Source organism: Thamnophis elegans, chromosome 6 (assembly GCF_009769535.1).
Source record: "Thamnophis elegans isolate rThaEle1 chromosome 6, rThaEle1.pri, whole genome shotgun sequence".
Lineage (NCBI taxonomy): Eukaryota > Metazoa > Chordata > Lepidosauria > Squamata > Colubridae > Thamnophis > Thamnophis elegans.
The window spans coordinates 85141116-85157944 of record NC_045546.1 but is presented as its reverse complement, the minus strand read 5'-3'; the positions used below and the strand labels follow the sequence as shown (position 1 = coordinate 85157944).

The window sequence follows — 16829 nt, the reverse complement described above, 5'->3', positions numbered from 1 at the left end:
GAATTAATCAGAGAAGCAAGCAGAGGACTTGTGAAAGATAAATGCTATTTCTGTTATCAGCAGGACAAAAAGCAGAAAAAAAAAGAAGAATTAGGGATATATAATCACCTTCGTGACCCGTCAAAACTGCAGTAGAATAAAGCGCGCCCGATGAAAGCGCGTACGTGACGTCATCATCAGCGCGATGAAAAAAATTAAAAATAAATTAAATTAAAATTAAATTAAAGCAAGCCGATTCACATAAAGGTAAGGGTTAGGTTTAGGGTTAGGGTTAGGGTTAGGTTCAGGGTTAGCGTTAGGTTTAGCATTAGGTTAAGGGTTAGGGTTAGGGTTAGGTTAAAGGTTAGGTTTAGGGTTAGGGTTAGGGTTAGGTTTGGGGGGGTTAGGGTAAGGGTTAGGGTTAGGGTTAGGGTTTATTTGACCATGGGAATGGGATTGATGTAGTGTACCTTTTTAGGAAAGCATCAGACAAAGTCTGTCATGAGTTTTTGGTAAAGAAGAGAGCCAAATGTGAGCTGGTTTGAGTTAACAAAGGTTCCCTTCGCACAACCATGCTAGTCATTTCGACTCTAGGGGGCGGTGCTCATCTCTGTTTCAAAGCCGAAGAGCCAGCACTGTCCGAAGACGTCTCCGTGGTCATGTGGCCTGCATGACTAAATGCGGAAGGTGCACGGAACGCTGTTACCTTCCCACCAAAGGTGGTTCCTATTTTTTCTACTTGCATTTTACATGAATTTCAAACTGCTAGGTTGGCAGAAGCTGGGACAAGCAACAGGAGCATCACTCCGGGATGTCAGGGATTCGAACTGCCGACTTGCTGACCTTTCTGATCAACAAGCTCAGTGTCTTAGCCACTGAGGCACTGCATTCCGTGAGCTAACATGATATAATTACAAATCTGGTTTAAAAGAAACTATCTTAATTTTTATCTATATTTCATATTTCTTAACTGCCCACCTCCCTCACTCAGAGATACGTTGATGGCTCCATATCAAGCTAAAATAAAGCCTGGTATTGTGTGTTACATTGTTCACCAGATTAATAACAATAGAGAGGTTAGAAAATATTATTACCAAATACGCAAAGAAACAAAGATGGGTGAGGATAGCAAACACATTAAAGGACAAAGTGATGATTTAGGAACTGGAAAACTGTAACATTGGGAAAATTTCCGAAGATGAATCTGGACATTTATAGAGTCCTACATTTGGGGAGGGAAAAAAAGGAATTAATATAAGGTAATAAGAATAGGATATAAGACAACAGGACATGCAAAAAAAAACTAAATTTCCTTGGTGCATCACAAACTGAATGTTAGCCCACAGTCTGATGTAACTACAAAAAATAGAAATAAAATTCTAAGCAGCAACAACAGAAGTACAGTATCTGGGTCGGAAGAATATTATGTGCTCTTTTGATACCAAATTTTAAGAAAGAGAGTGGTAAACTGAAGAATGTACACAATGGAGATAAGGGAGGGAGGGGTGGAAATAAAACTTAGGAATGCTTAGAAATGTTGGATTGGTTCAATTTGAAGAAACTGCAGGGAGATATGAGTATATGAAGGGCTGTTGTGTAAAAGATAGAGCAGAATTGTTCAAAATTGCTCCAGAGAACAAGATAAGAAACAGTGGACTTACACACAAATATATATTCAATAGGGTACCAGGACAAAATTCCTAACAGTAAGAGCTGTTCAGGAATAGGGAAAAAAAACTGTTTCAAGAGGGCTGAACTCTTTTCTGGACAAGTTTTCAGCAGTTTCTGAGAAGGCTAAAGTAGAGGCTTTCTCCACAGTGCATACATCAGATGATCTTCAAGGAACTTTCCCCCTTTAGCATTTTTTATTCCTGGAAGCCAGGAGACAATTACATGGTTCTCAAAAGGGGGATTCCATTCCTGGTACATCCATTGTGAAGGTGACAGCTTCCAGGACTTTCCTCTGAAGTTATCATTGTTCCGGCTGTAAGGGAGACAGGGTTAGGAGTACAGGTTCATTTTTAGCAAAAGGTATTCATAGATATATGACTCTATATTTACCTATACAACCCAACTTTTTCAAGCTCCTTCAATCATATTTACCCAGAAGCTTCATGTTTTGGATTCTCTGAGGATGCTCTATACGTTAATACAGATCAAAACCAAAAATATTTATGACCAGCAATGATGATCCCATATGACCAGCAACACCGCCCGCAATTACAGTTTTACGGTTAAGAAAGCCAATCTATTTGCTAATATTTAGCATCATTATGTTGATAGGTTAGCAGTCTTTAGGAGGGAAATGAAATGAATGGAGTTTCTAAACCATCAACACTCCACACACAAACAGACATAAAAGACCAGCCCTGTTGGTGATTGACGGCAGCCTTTCCCATGGTTGATGACATTCAATTTTCATTCAAGAGTGCTGTGTAGAACAACTTTACAGACAACAGGATAGAGGCTGATTTGCTTCAGTCTTGGATTTTTGGAATCACATTATTAAGTTGCTCTTTTTTCCTTTCTCTCAACTGTACTGCCTGCTCTGCCCACTTTCCCTATTCTCCTTCCACCATGTCTTTTTTCCCCCTTAATGTGGGCTCTTTCCCAGAATACAAACCAGTGGTGGGTTTCAAAAATTGTTCGAACCTACTCTGTGGGTGTGCCCTCCTTTGTGGGAGTGGCTTGCTGCCCATGTGACTGGATGGGAGTGGCTTGCCGCCCATGTGACCGGATATGAAGATGCTGACGACACTTGTCAGAACCACCTTAAATTACCTCACACACAGCACTGGCATGCATAAGAATAGGATGCAAACTTGTTTTTCAAAAGGCATCTTTGGTTTGCGTTAAAACAACTTCAACACACGCAATGTTCTGGTTGCACCACAAACGCAGTAGTCATCCTTACCTTTCACAGAGGCACTGAGTTTTATAAATAGGAGCATGATAGTGTAGAATAATCATATCCAAGGACCAGTGGTGGGTTTCAAAAAACTTTGGAACCTCTTCTGTAGGTGTGGCCTGCTTTCCGGGTCCACTGGTGGAACCTCTTCTAACCGGTTCAGTAGATTTGACGAACCGGTTCTACCGAATAGGTGCGAACTGGTAGGAACCCACCTCTGATACAAACTGATCAGAAGAGTTGCATTCCAGTTAGAATACTTCTACAAACCCTTGGCTGCAATTTTTAAACTGAGGAATTATTTGGAATGCATGGTCATGGACAGTGGTGGGATTCAATTTTTTTTTTTTTTACTACTGGTTCTGTGGGCATGGTTTGGTGGACAGGGCATAAGGTTGCTGCAAAATCCCCATTTCCTCCTGATCAGTTGGGACTCAGAAGGCAGAGAATAGATGGGGATGGGGCCAATCAGAGGTTGTATTTACCGGTTCTCCAAACTACTCAAAGTTTCTGCTACTGGTTCTCCAGAAATGTTCAGAACCTGCTGAATAACACCTCTGGTCATGGGTTATACAATGTGGCTTTGATTTGATTTAGAAACGCAGATACACTCTGTGGCAAGAGTGGCACACAATAAGGGTTGAAAACCTTTAACTAAGATCTTTGCTTTAATTTGGCAGAGAGGCAGAAGAGCAAAGGATAATAAATTCATATTATTTTTAACTATACCAGGACAACTTGAACGTTTGGGGGGAGAGGTTCATCAACTTTAATCATAATATTAATATTAACAATAACTAAGGAACCTAGCCCCCTGCTTGATTTTCTGGTCACTAATGTAATAATTTCAGTGGAAATCAAAGGTGGTGGGTAGCCTTTGATATAGAAATCCCAAATTGTATAATGAGTAGTAGGAACCTCACAGGATTCCACTTCTGTTGGAGAAGTATTTTAAATGCCCTTATTTTCCTTTCTCGTTGCAATAGCAAAAAAAAATTATATTCAGAGCAATGCATGAGATCCATTTTTATTTGGAAATATTTCAAAAGAGGTTGGTCTTCGGCTTCAAGCTTATATTAAACAAACAGGAACTAATTACAATCCTTTATCACAGAATTAATCTTGCTATCTTCATGTAGAGTTTTTCTATCTAGCAGATTAACAGATACTTAGCCAACAAAGATATCCCCAATAAAAATAATTCCCTTGCATACAGCTGCAAGGACAGGGTGGGGTTTTTATTATTATTATTATTCTTCCCTTCATTTTACAATCATGTTAAATCCCAATGGATTTATATTTCTTTCAAAAAGATACTGTGTACATTTTACAGTTCAGGGCTTATAGTTTCAAAATGAAACTTCCTGGCTGATCTGTTCAGAGATGTTTCCAGTCCATAAAGCATCAAATTTGCAAGATTCCGTGTAATTCTAAAAAATTAAAATGCAGCTCATGTTTTTAATAGGAAAATTTGTTGCTATCTGAATATGATTTTAACTGTATTTTTTTCAAGTGTGTTTTTTAAAAATTGTGTTCATAAACGAAGCTCCATCATTAATAGTTCTACGATTACATTTTTTTAAAGATGCTACCAAACACACACAAATACATACATGAAAGGATGTAACAGATAGCAACTCCAAGCCTCCGGTCTTTTTTTACTACTCTAAGTGATTAATTGTGAGCATCATTAAGGCAGTCATTGTTATTTCATGACCCATCTAAAAGAGAGGAAGCTTTAAAAGTAACATTTTTGAATATTGTGTTATGACTGCTATTTTTTTTTCCTTGGAAGTTATATTACTGCACAGAAAAAGATCCCAAATAACCTTCTTAGTCACATTCAATGGCCCAATTTGAAGCTCTGATTTCTGAATGCATTGGTCTGAGAGTATAATCATTGAAGACAGAATATTCCATGAGCAGAATTCTCCATAAATTAATACCAAGCAACTCTTCAACTGGAACAAGGGTCCTCATCTCATTTGGTACATCAAGTGATCTTCCCGCCAATTAAACACTCTGTATGAATGAGAAGTTATTCACATAGTTTCATCTCTCTCTCTCTCTCTCTCTCTCTCTCTCTCTCTCACACACACACACACACATATTCTGATCTATTCTTGAACGCATTGTTGCAAAAGTCAAAAATTGAACAAGGATGAATGATACAACAGAGAAAGGCAGTAGAAAAATGCTACCTATGGATAGCAATCAGTTACCTTTGATCTTCAGTAATAGGCACCTGTAGACTATTCACTAAGCATATTCCACATGGCTCAGTTTCACTGCATGCGTTTTACTCAGTATTCACTGCAGTGGTGGGTTTCCATTATTTTTACTACCGGTTTGCTCGTGTGGACATGTGCGCGCATGTGACACTTCTGTGCATGCACAGAAGCATCCGGGTGGTTGGGCGGAAACTCTCGCCCAATTCGGGCCAAACAGGAAGCAACCCACTTCTGATTCACTGCATTGTACTGCATATACCACATTGCTCAGTAAAACTGAGCAACGTATTATGTGAGTCATGTGCAGATCTGTACATTGGGGAAACAAAACAACCACTTCATAAATGCATGGGACAACATAGGAGTACAAAGACATCAGGACTAGATTCAGCAGTCTATCTGCATTTAAAATTCACTTTTTGAAGACAACCATGTCCACATTTTGGACAGAGAGGACCTCTGGTTTGAAAGAAGGCCATTTATGTCAAAATTGAACCTCCCTCTGTCAACAGAGGGGGATGGATATGACATCATCTATCTCCAATCTACAACACAGTTCTTCCAACCATTCCAAGAAAGCTCCACACCCATTTGCACCACTCAGATGACCCTGATGACACAGATAAACATCCAGGTGACCTTAAGGGCCCCGCTAAAAGAATGCAAATGTCCAGCTGTCTGCAAGGAGTTTTCCTCACCATCTAGTCCCCACCATCCAGTCAGAGTTGAAGAAACTTCTTGGATGAGAAGTGGAACCATTTTCAAAGAAAAAAACAGAAAGTTCAGTTGCCTCTTGAGAAAGGGGGGGGGGGAAAGCACCTTTGGGACATATTATTAGTAATATATTGCTTATCCAATTGGATCTTCTCCGTTAACTGCATCTTATTCATCTGTGCATGAGTTGATGAATGATTCTGGATTCCAGATTTTAGATCACGGAATGAATTGCTGAAGACAGCATAGAGCAGTGTTTCTCAACCTTGGCAACTTGAAGATGTCCGGACTTCAACTCCCAGAATTCCCCAGCCAGCATTCGCTAGCTGGGGAATTCTGGGAGTTGAAGTCCGGACATCTTCAAGTTGCCAAGGTTGAGAAACACTGGCATAGAGGTTCCTTTTTAGAAATGCATTTCATATGCGAGGTTATTAAGACATGGTAGGGCAGTGACCCTTGGAGACAGAGAGGTGAGGAGCTGACTAGTAAGTTACAGAAAGCAAACATAGCATTATCCAAAAGAACCTGCTGAAATTCATTCCAGCTGGTCGCGTGAGCATCCAGGGACAGTTTTGAAAATAAAATTAAAAAAAGCCAGACTCTTTAAAGCCCAAGCAGTCCAAACTAAGATGCCATATTTAAATAATAAAAAATAAAAACAGCTAATCAAAGAAGTTAATGTTCTGGCAACAGCCCTGTGTAGAGCTTGTGCAATCTCTGGCTCCTTTTCTTCCAAGAGTGTAGAACTAGTTCTTTTTTTTTTTAATATTTTTTTTTATTTTTTGTTACATAACACATACCCACAACAATGGGGAAAAAAGAACAAAAAACAAAACAGAGAAGAAAAGAAAAAACACAACAAGTATATGTTATAAAAAAGTATATCAGCTGGTTACAACAAGTTTTTGTGCATCTCTTCCATTAATTCATATTAATTCAAATATCTTAACTCAAATGTTTACCATATTAACATCATCATACCTCCACTTTTAGTTGACTACAGTTGTTTAAACATCCTTCATCCTTAACTATGCCAAAGATTTAATCCATAACCACATGCTGGCATTTCATTTACTTGTTTATAATATTCTCCATTAACATCAAATCCTCATATCCTGTTTTAGCTAAAGATCCATAATATTTAATACCAAAAATTCCATCCTCCATGTATATAGTTTATTATCCTTCTCCTTTCTTTATTTAATTACATCGTATATCATAGCATTTTCCCCATCTTAGTTAAGATTTAACTGTATGAGTGAAGAACTAGTTCTAATCTCGGTTCGAACATTGTGTTGAGTCAAGGCCTCTCAGCACAGAAGAGTAGAACAGGTTTTTTTTTGGAGGAGGAGAGAGTATACAGACCCGATAAAGCCCAGTTCCATTCTTTCTTGTTAACCTATGTTATTTAATAGAGCCGAGGTGGCGCAGAGGTTAGAGTGCAGTACTGCAGGCCACTTCAGCTGACTGCTATCTGCAGTTCGGCTGTTCAAATCTCACCGGCTCAAGGTTGACTCAGCCTTCCATCCTTCCGAGGTGGGTGAAATGAGGACCCGGATTGTTGTTGGGGGCAATATGCTGACTCTGTAAACCGCTTAGAGAGGGCTGAAAGCCCCATGAAGCGATATATAAGTCTAATAAATAAATAAATGATAGATAGATAGATAGATAGATAGATAGATAGATAGATAGATAGATAAATAACTGCTATTGCTATTGCTATGTCCCTGAACAGCTGTTCTTTCATCTAAGCAGTCCACGAATCCTGACTCTACAAACAGTTATACTTTGAAGCTGTGATTTACTCCAAAGGTCAAATGTTTATGGAGATTCTCAGTCGTCCTGGAGGTGATTATGCCAATGGTGCTTTTTTTTTCTTCTAGAAGAAACTGGACTTTGTTTTTCCTTGACGATGTTTCACTTCTCATTTTCCTTGAAGACGTTTTGAACTGAAGAAGCTTCTAGATGAGAAGCAAAATGTCTTCAAGGAAAAACGAATCCCATTTGCCACTTGGAAAAGAAACATTTTTTAGGTCAAAAACAGGTTTAGACATTTCCCTTTATTGGATAAGGAATTTACAAATGTTTCTCAAACGCACCAAAAATGACAAACCCATGGCTAATTAATTACATGGTTCCTACTTAGGTAGATAGCCTGCGTAAGAGCTGAGGTGGCGCAGTGGTTAAATGCAGCACTGCAGGCTACTTCAGCTGACTGCAGTTCAGCAGTTCGGCTGTTCACATCTCACCGGCTCAGGGTTGACTCAGCCTTCCATCCTTCCGAGGTGGGTAAAATGAGGACCCGGATTGTTGTTGGGGGCAATATGCTGACTCTGTAAACCGCTTAGAGAGGGCTGAAAGCCCTATGAAGCGGTATATAAGTCTAACTGCTGTTGCTATTGGTATTCATTTTACTCCATGTTAAGATGAAGTTAAATATCATGCAAGAAGGTACCATTGCTGCCTTCCTGCTCTTCTGCCTTGAGGAATTATGAGAATATGGTGGTGGTGTTTATGAAGAAGAGACAGAGCTTCATTTGGGTGATGAATTTGGTCCCAGATTGTCTCAAATGAGCTCAAAAGAATTAGAAAGAAGACATCTAAGGAAATTATTCTTTTCTGCAACTCTTTCGGAAATTGGAATGCAGTCTTCGTAGGGAAAGGGCATTTAATAAATTAGATATTTGAAGTCCTCTTTTAGTGGGAAGGATTATTTTAACGATTGTTGCTATCTCTTTAATGAAAACTCTGTAAATGCTATCAGGAGATGAGATAAAATATAACAACCAGGCTGAAGGCTGATTCTTTACTAATCTTTCAATTAAGCAATAATGGATAAGAATCAGGTCATTTCTTGGGGGATTTTTTTAAGCTCTGGGAGGTACTGATGGCTGTTAATTAAATCCCGCTGATTATTAATCCTCAGAAATGGTCCAGCTTTGACATTTTTATTGATGCTAATTAAATACTGTTTTGGGGAAAACATATAAGCACACACCCAAGTTCAGAGAGTTTCTCTGAAATGGGATTGACAAACTTTTGCATTTTAAGGAACAATATTACTCTTCACTACTCAATATTTGGGGGATAAAAAACAGGCTTTCCTTATTCTCCCCTCAGTCCTTTGAGCTGAAAATAACTGCATTCTTTTCTTTGCTGTCGAGCAGTGATAACAGGGCTCCAAATATCTAAGGGGCTGCCCCCAAAAAGAAGAGGTCAACCTGTACTCCAAAGCACCTGAAAGGCAGGACAAGAAGCAATGGATGGAAATTAATACATTGAGAGAACCAACCTAAAACTATGGAGAAATTTCCTGACAGCTGGGACAATTAATCAGGGCAACAACTTGCAACCAGAAGTTATGGGTAGTCCCAACATTGGAGGCTTTTAAGAAGAGATAGGAGAACCATCTGTTTGAAATGGTATATGGTTTCCTGCCTGAGCAGGGGTTGAACTAGAAGACCTCCAAAGTCCCTTCCAACTCTTTTATTCTGCTCTGTTCTGAGATTGAGCATTAACAGAGGAGGTGGAGAGAGAAAACAGGAAAAAGGAACTGTAAAAATATATATAAACTCTGAATTTTTTTTAACTGATTATGGATTCAAGCAGGATGGCTCAATTTGGGTTTTGAGTATCAGCTTTCAAAATATACTGTAAAGGTTTACCTCTTAGCTTTACTTCATATTACCGGTACTTTGATAATAAAATAAATGAGAGAATGTGGGAAAGCAGAAAGTAAGAAATTAAGCCTTCTGCAAGAATGCCACATAGGATGTAAGCATGTTCCTGTTACTGCTGTGACATGGAACACTGTATGTTTTAACAGCGGGTTATATGATTTGGTGCTGCAGTTTCTAAGACCGTTATTACTCTGCCTTGAAAGAATAAACCTACCATATGAACCAGCTTTTGCTTACAAAGGAAAAGCTGGTTTCAAATTGTAGTTTTTGAAATTATTTTTCCCCAAACATTACTTACAGTGTTCTTTTGAAGAACAAAACTGGAAGAGATAGATTGTTTGTTTTCAGAGTGCATTATATGTGCATTATATATTTTTGTTATAAATTAAAAAACCCAAACTTCAGAGTTATCTGTGCATTTGGAGTCCCCCCCTCTCTCTCTCTCTCTCTCTCTGTGTGTGTGTGTGTGTGTGTGTGTGTGTGTCTGTGTGTCAGTCTGTCTGTCTGTCTCTGTCTCTCTATCGATCTATCATTATCTATCTATCTATATCTATCTATCTATCTATCTATCTATCTATATCTATCTATCTATCTATCTATCTATCTATCTATCTATCTATCTATCATCTATCTATCTATCTATCTATCTATCTCTATATTTATCTATCTATCTATCTATCTATCTATCTATCTATCTATCTATCTATCTATCTATCTATCATCTATCTATCTATCTATCTATCTATCTATCTATCATCTATCATCTATCATCTATCTATCTATCTATCTATCTATCTATCTATCTATCTATCTATCTATCATCTATCTATCTATCTATCTATCTATCTATCTATCTATCTATCTATCTATCTATCTATGCAGAAATCGCAGGAAACTGTGATAGAAGTAAGATGGATAGAAATAAACAGGGTATATATAGTTTTATTTATGTCTGAGACCCAAATCACTAGGAAAATCACTGCAAAAAATCAGAAGCAAGGGCAAGTATTGTTTTATGGAAGCCTGTGCAGCCAGTACGATAAATATGATATGACATAAACCCTACTCTTGTTTTTCCTTAGTTTTCAACTCTGGAACATAAGTATTAGTAATGGTTATGACAGTGGCCCAGCCTGTTCACAGATACTCCCCTATTCACACCTGTGATTAAGGGGATAAACTCCTAAAATTAAACAACTAAAGATTCAGTTATGGTAATAAACTGTCAGGTTTTACAAAATACATCACTTAGTATGGTTAAAATCCCTATAGAGTTTGATGGTCAACTCTCCCTCCCTCCCTCTCTCTCTGTGATTGTCCGAGAAAACTATCATTTAAGTCACCTCCCTCCCTCCCTCCCTCTCTCTCTCAGAGAGAGAGGGAGGGAGAGAGTGAAGTGAATTAAATGACAGAATATATGTGGTTTCAAATAGTTTCCTCTGACAATCACACCTCACACCTTCCCTGACTCCCACAATCAATGTAAATTCTTTGCCAAGAAGAAGAAGAAAAAAATCAAGATATGTTTGAAAGGTATTAAATTGGCAGAACTCTATATATTTATCTCTCCAGATGCTGAGATAGCACATTTGTGTCCTAAGTAGCATAATTAATTTAATACTTCTGTGCAGGGAATGCATTTATGATGTTTGCAAAATCGCTGTTAGCTCCCACGGCTGAAAACTGTGCATATTCTGAGACGATTCCAACATCTATCCATCTCTGGTTTATTGAGAATGGAAAGACTGGGGGGAATTAAGATGAGAGCATGGGAGCTTGTGGGGGAGTGCTTTGAAGATGTTTTGGATTGGTAAGGCAAAATAAGAGTTCTGCTTTATTTAATAATGTATACTCTATTATACATCATTTAATAAGTAATTGTTGTAATTTTTGTGTGTGTTTGGGGCCAGAGTTTAGTTTGGTAGGATTTAAAAAACTGTTCAGTATATAGCAGAATAATTTTAATTGCTTGCAATAAAGCTTATGTTATTTTAAAGACACCAATATAATTGTTCATCACCATTCATCATCATCTTGTGATGAAGATAGTGCTGAAATAGAAAAGCAATGTGATACATTGGTTAGAAGTGGTGATACTAGGCAAATCCAGATTCAAATCCTGACAAGCAATACTAATAGAGACAGTTGTGGAACAATTGTTATTTCTCAGTTTATTTGACAAGTCTGTTTTAAAGATAAAACCTGTGGGAGGGAGAAGTACAGATGCTTCCTTGAGCTCAAGAACAAACTTTGGTATATAAATGTAATAAATAATACAATAAAGAATGCTAAATGGTTAAACTGTAAAGGTTATAATCCTAATAAAAGAGAAAAATAAGCCTATGTTTTCTGATTTAAGACATTTCAATGTACAAGGAATATGTGTACTATGTATATGTTGGATTATCATCCAAAATAATAGCAAAATAAAAAAAAAATGTAACGTGTTTGCATAAACTGGGTCAGTCAGTCTGGAATCAGGAAACATACAATCTCTTGAAAAGCACCAAATGAAGAGCCAGAGTCGGGGACGTGCTGAGGTTAAAAACATAGCAGGAGTCGGGAGCAAGAATATGTTAAGTCCAAAGCCAAATGCTTCCAGCAATGGAAGGCAGTCATCTACAGTTTAAATACTCTTCCTGCTGAGAATACACAGCTGAAGCTTTGCTTGATCAGCATTGCCCAATAATGAGAGTCAATGTTTTTCTACTTGTTCGCCTAACAGTTATTTTGTTGGGATGCTGGATTTGCTGTGTGTGTGTGTGTCAGTGGTGGGTTTCAAAAATTGTTCGAACCTACTCTGTGGGTGTGGCCTCCTCTGTGGGAGTGGCTTGCCACCCATCACTAAATGGTTATTTAGTGGGCGATAGCTGTTGAATCTCCTGTCATATCATAGCCATTTCTATGATCTTCAGAACCTACACATGAGCTTGACATAATTATGTCTGGAAGGCTAGAATGATCTTGGGCCAGGATACTGGGGGGTAATGTAGGAAGGAAGCTTCAAGATGGTTTGAAGGACTAGCATGACCATGAACTGGTTAGTCCTCAGTAAATATATTGTCTTATATTGTCCCATATGTCCAGTTACTGGTGGAGTGGTCATAGTAACTTCTTACTCTACGGGGTATCAGTTTCAGTTTCAGTTTCAGTTTCACTTTATTTGTATGCTGCCCTTTTCCCTGGGGGGACTCAGGGCGGCTCACAGTTCAAAGGGGGGGGGAGGACAAACAATTTACAACATAAAGACACTGCATCATTTAAGAACACAACAGTCATACAATTCGAGTGGGGTTAGAGTCTTTAACCCCAGGCCAGCCGGGACAGCCAGATTTTAAGGGCGGCGCGGAAGGTCTGGAGGGTGGTGAGGGTCTGAATCTCCACGGGGAGTTCGTTCCAGAGGGCCGGAGCAGCCACCGAGAAGGCTCTCCTCCTATCCCTTGATAGTTTCCACTACCACAGGCATTTTAATTGAGTACACTAGAATGCAGCATTTTTAAAACTCCAGGAAGCCCCAGGATCAGAAATGGCAAGTGCTTAAATAGGGTTGTGACCTGGTACAAGCAGCTCTATTGGAATCTGAAAACGGGGTGGCGCATCACTGAATGGTGCAGGCTCTTGCTTTTCATATCTTACTCCAGTGTCTGGAGCTGACTGAGAATCCGGTGTTTCCTGGCTGTTCTCCCTTGCCTTGTTTCTGTGAGTATTACTGGGCATAGTGATTTGGCTGGCTGCGGCACAGAGAGAGATTTTATTTGTGCCAACAGTTTTTCCCCCTCTGTATCCATTATGCAACTTCAACTGCTGCCCAGCTGCATGGGTTCCCCTGGAAGTGGGCTGACAAGGGAGCCAGTGTTGGATGACAGGGGTTGATTAGGTCTCTTGTTCACGTTTGAATGTTCCCTTTGAGCCTTACAAGTTTCCAAATGTGTGTTTATTTCCCTACAAAGTTGAAGTGATCCTTGCAGTGTAGCAGGTCACTCAACTCTAGCCAGCTCAAATCGTCAGAGAGATCTCTTGAAATTGATGCAGGAGAGCTGCATCATCCTCCCTCCCCAAATCCTGGACAATTTGCTTAAGTTCAGCAGAATAGTGCATCAAAGAGTTCCTGGTTTGGTGAACGCATCATATATTTTGATTGGCATTATCAGCCTTAGAATCATCAAAGGGTTGACAGAGTTCCCCTCTGAAGCTTCCCAAATCCTACAGGATGGGGCTCTTAGCCACAAGACATAGGGAAAATCAACAGATTTGAAACTAAGTCTGAAGGGAAAGCCTTTGGGTGCAGACAAATACACAAGAATTCAAGGTACTAATTATGTCCTTTAGAGCGCTCCATGGCTTAGGCCCAGGGTACCTGCGAGACCACCTACTGCCACCGGTAGCCTCCCACCGTCCAGTGCGATCCCACAGAGTTGGCCTCCTCAGGGTGCTGTCAGCCAGACAGTGCCGGCTAGCGACCCCCAGGGGGAGATCCTTCTCTGTGGGAGCCCCTTCCCTCTGGAATGAGCTGCCCCCGGAGCTTCGCAAATATGAGCGTGATAGTGTAGAATAATCATATCCAAGGACCAGTGGTGGGTTTCAAAAAACTTTGGAACCTCTTCTGTAGGTGTGGCCTGCTTTCCGGGTCCACTGATGGAACCTCTTCTAACCGGTTCGGTAGATTTGACGAACCAGTTCTACCGAATAGGTGCGAACTGGTAGGAACCCACCTCTGGGTTGATTCTAGGAGGAATGAGTGAAGAAACCTAGAGTTTATGCCAAGAATATATAAATCCTGCACAATCACCAAACATAAAGGTAATCCCAGCTGCCCAGCTAAAGCATTCAGATACATACAATTAATATCAGGATACTGTATGTGGAAGATTGCTTTAGGGACAATGGCAAAGGCATCATTTTATACTGCCCTCAAGGAAAAAGCAATGGTAAACTATTCTCGCATTTTACCATCTACTTGGATAGACAATATAAAGTGATTGATGATGGACAGCCAAGGTGGGATGGTACACGATGTATTACTGAGGAAGAGCTGAGAATCTTTTGGAATACTAATAGTATTTGTTACCTGGTTGGAATAACACCCTCAGGACATTACATGGATGATATTGCCATGCAGAAAAAAGAATCAAAGGTGTAAAGACCATGACAATATTATGGAATGTATAAAACATGAGCATGGGAAAATTCAACACAGTGAAACATAAAATGAATTGGCCACACAAATATCAGTGAATTGAAAATTAATTGAAACTGGACATTGTCAGCCAGAAGTTTCTACACTTTTCTATTGAGGACATGAAAAACAAAGAAGAAACGCTTCCAATTTTAGGAGGTTATAGAAGGATATAGCAAGGACAGCACTTGGGTACAATGCAATCATGGAACAAACAATATCAATTAGAGTTGGTGGACAATCCTTTAATATGACAATTACCCAAGTTTATGACCCAACCACTAGCACAAAATAAGATGAGGTTGACTATTTTTATGATCAAGTTCAAAGTGAATTCAACAGAACATCCAAACAAGAAGTGCTGCTTGTGATTGCAGACTTGAATGCCTAAGTTAGAAACTGTCAGGAAGAAAATACTGTTGAATTATATGACCTAGGGCAGTGGTCTCCAACCTTGGCAACTTTAAGACTTGTGGACTTCAACTCCCAGAGTTCCTCAGCCAGCAAACCAAAGATGCCTTTTAAAAAACAAGTTTACATCACATTCTTATGGATGCCAGTGCTGTGTGGGAGGTAATTTAAGGTGGTTCTGACAAGTGTCATCGGCATCTTCATATCCGGTCACATGGGCAGCAAGCCACTCCCATCCAGTCACATGGGCGGCAAGCCACTCCCACAAAGGAGGCCACACCCACAGAGTAGGTTCGAACAATTTTTGAAACCCACCACTGGATCAGCCCCTGCATTGATGAGGCAACATAGTAATTCTTGAGTGAGGCTTCCACTCTTATTCCAATCTTCTAAAATTTAATACATTCAAAAGAATGAACAAAGAAATCAGATAACCCTTAATTGTCAGGTAGTTTCTGTTTTACAACAATTTCTACCAAACATTGTTAATTGTTACTGTTATATATTGTTCCAATGTACTATATCTGTACTATTGAGATGCCTGAATGTATTACTGCCTTCATTCATGCAATTTCATTTATTTTTCATTTATTTAATTTCTATGCCGCCCAATCCCGGAGGACTCCGGGTGGCTGGTAACCTAGCTTTATTAACCAAGTAATAAAAGATTTATATACCCACCATATGTTAAATTTAGCTAATGTTAATCTCAGGTTCATTTTCTCTGTTGCACAAACCCAGCCTGTTTCGTTTATTTAAGGTTCATCAGATTGCACGAACCCCTCAAAATGTGTTAATTCACTAATCCAGTCAAACATGTTATGCGGATAAAACTATAGCATGAGTTCTAATTACGTTTGAATTTAGATTGCGCCCTCCTTCAGTACTCTGTTGCCCTCAGCTACCCCATATAGAAGCCGTTTCATTTTTTTTACTCTATTTGTCACAGGTTTGTATTTTTAAAAAAATAAAGATTAATATATCATGCTTGTGGGAGAGAGGGGTGCCAAGGACTTTGTAAAGGTCCCTGCAAATCCATTTGAAATGACTTCACGGTGGTGCTATTTTAACTTTTTTTGCCATTATGTGAACAGGGACCAGTGACACTGATTAATTAAATGTCTTGACTAAACTGAAGATGCTTATTGGAGTTTTCAGCATCCATATTTTATATGATGGGAATATTAGATTTTTCATTACTCTCAAAAAACCTACTGAACAAACTTTAGGTTCCTGCCTAAAGTTAAATTACTGAGGTCAACAAGATTTTATCAGAGTACAACAAACCCTGTCTAAAGTCAGGAGATGTTATAAAGCCATTTCCCTCTTGAATTATACACTTTAATGAAGTGTGAAAATGATGACATTTAATATCTTCAGTGGAAGCTGCTTCAGGGGACGCTTCACTACTTTAGACTCTGTAGCTGGTAATTCGACTTTTACCTGACTAAACCAAGTCATCATTGCCAACTTCTAATGCTGTTTTTGGAGACTCTGAAAACTACATGGAAACTTCCCGCTACCCAGAATGTGACGTTCTGCCTGCTGGTTGGTGAGAGCCATTTCAACCATGCAACATTAGTTTAAGGTAAAGGTTCCCCACACACACATGTGCTAGTCATTGCTGACTCGAGGGATGGTGCCCATCTCTGTTTCAAAGCTGAAGAGCCAGCGCTGTCCAAAGACGTCTCTGTGGTCATGTGACCGGCATGACTAAACACTGAAGGCGC

At 39.3% G+C, this 16829-nt stretch overlaps 1 long non-coding RNA gene across 1 annotated transcript in view; it reads right to left on the bottom strand.

Annotated features, from left to right (window-relative positions):
• Window positions 1–928: 928 nt before the first annotated feature.
• LOC116510658 overlaps window positions 929–16829 on the bottom strand; it is a 33581-nt gene continuing 17680 nt past the window's right edge. Inside the window, exon 3 of the long non-coding RNA XR_004255664.1 lies at window positions 929–1963. This is a non-coding gene — a long non-coding RNA (uncharacterized LOC116510658). The remainder of the gene's footprint in view (window positions 1964–16829) is intronic.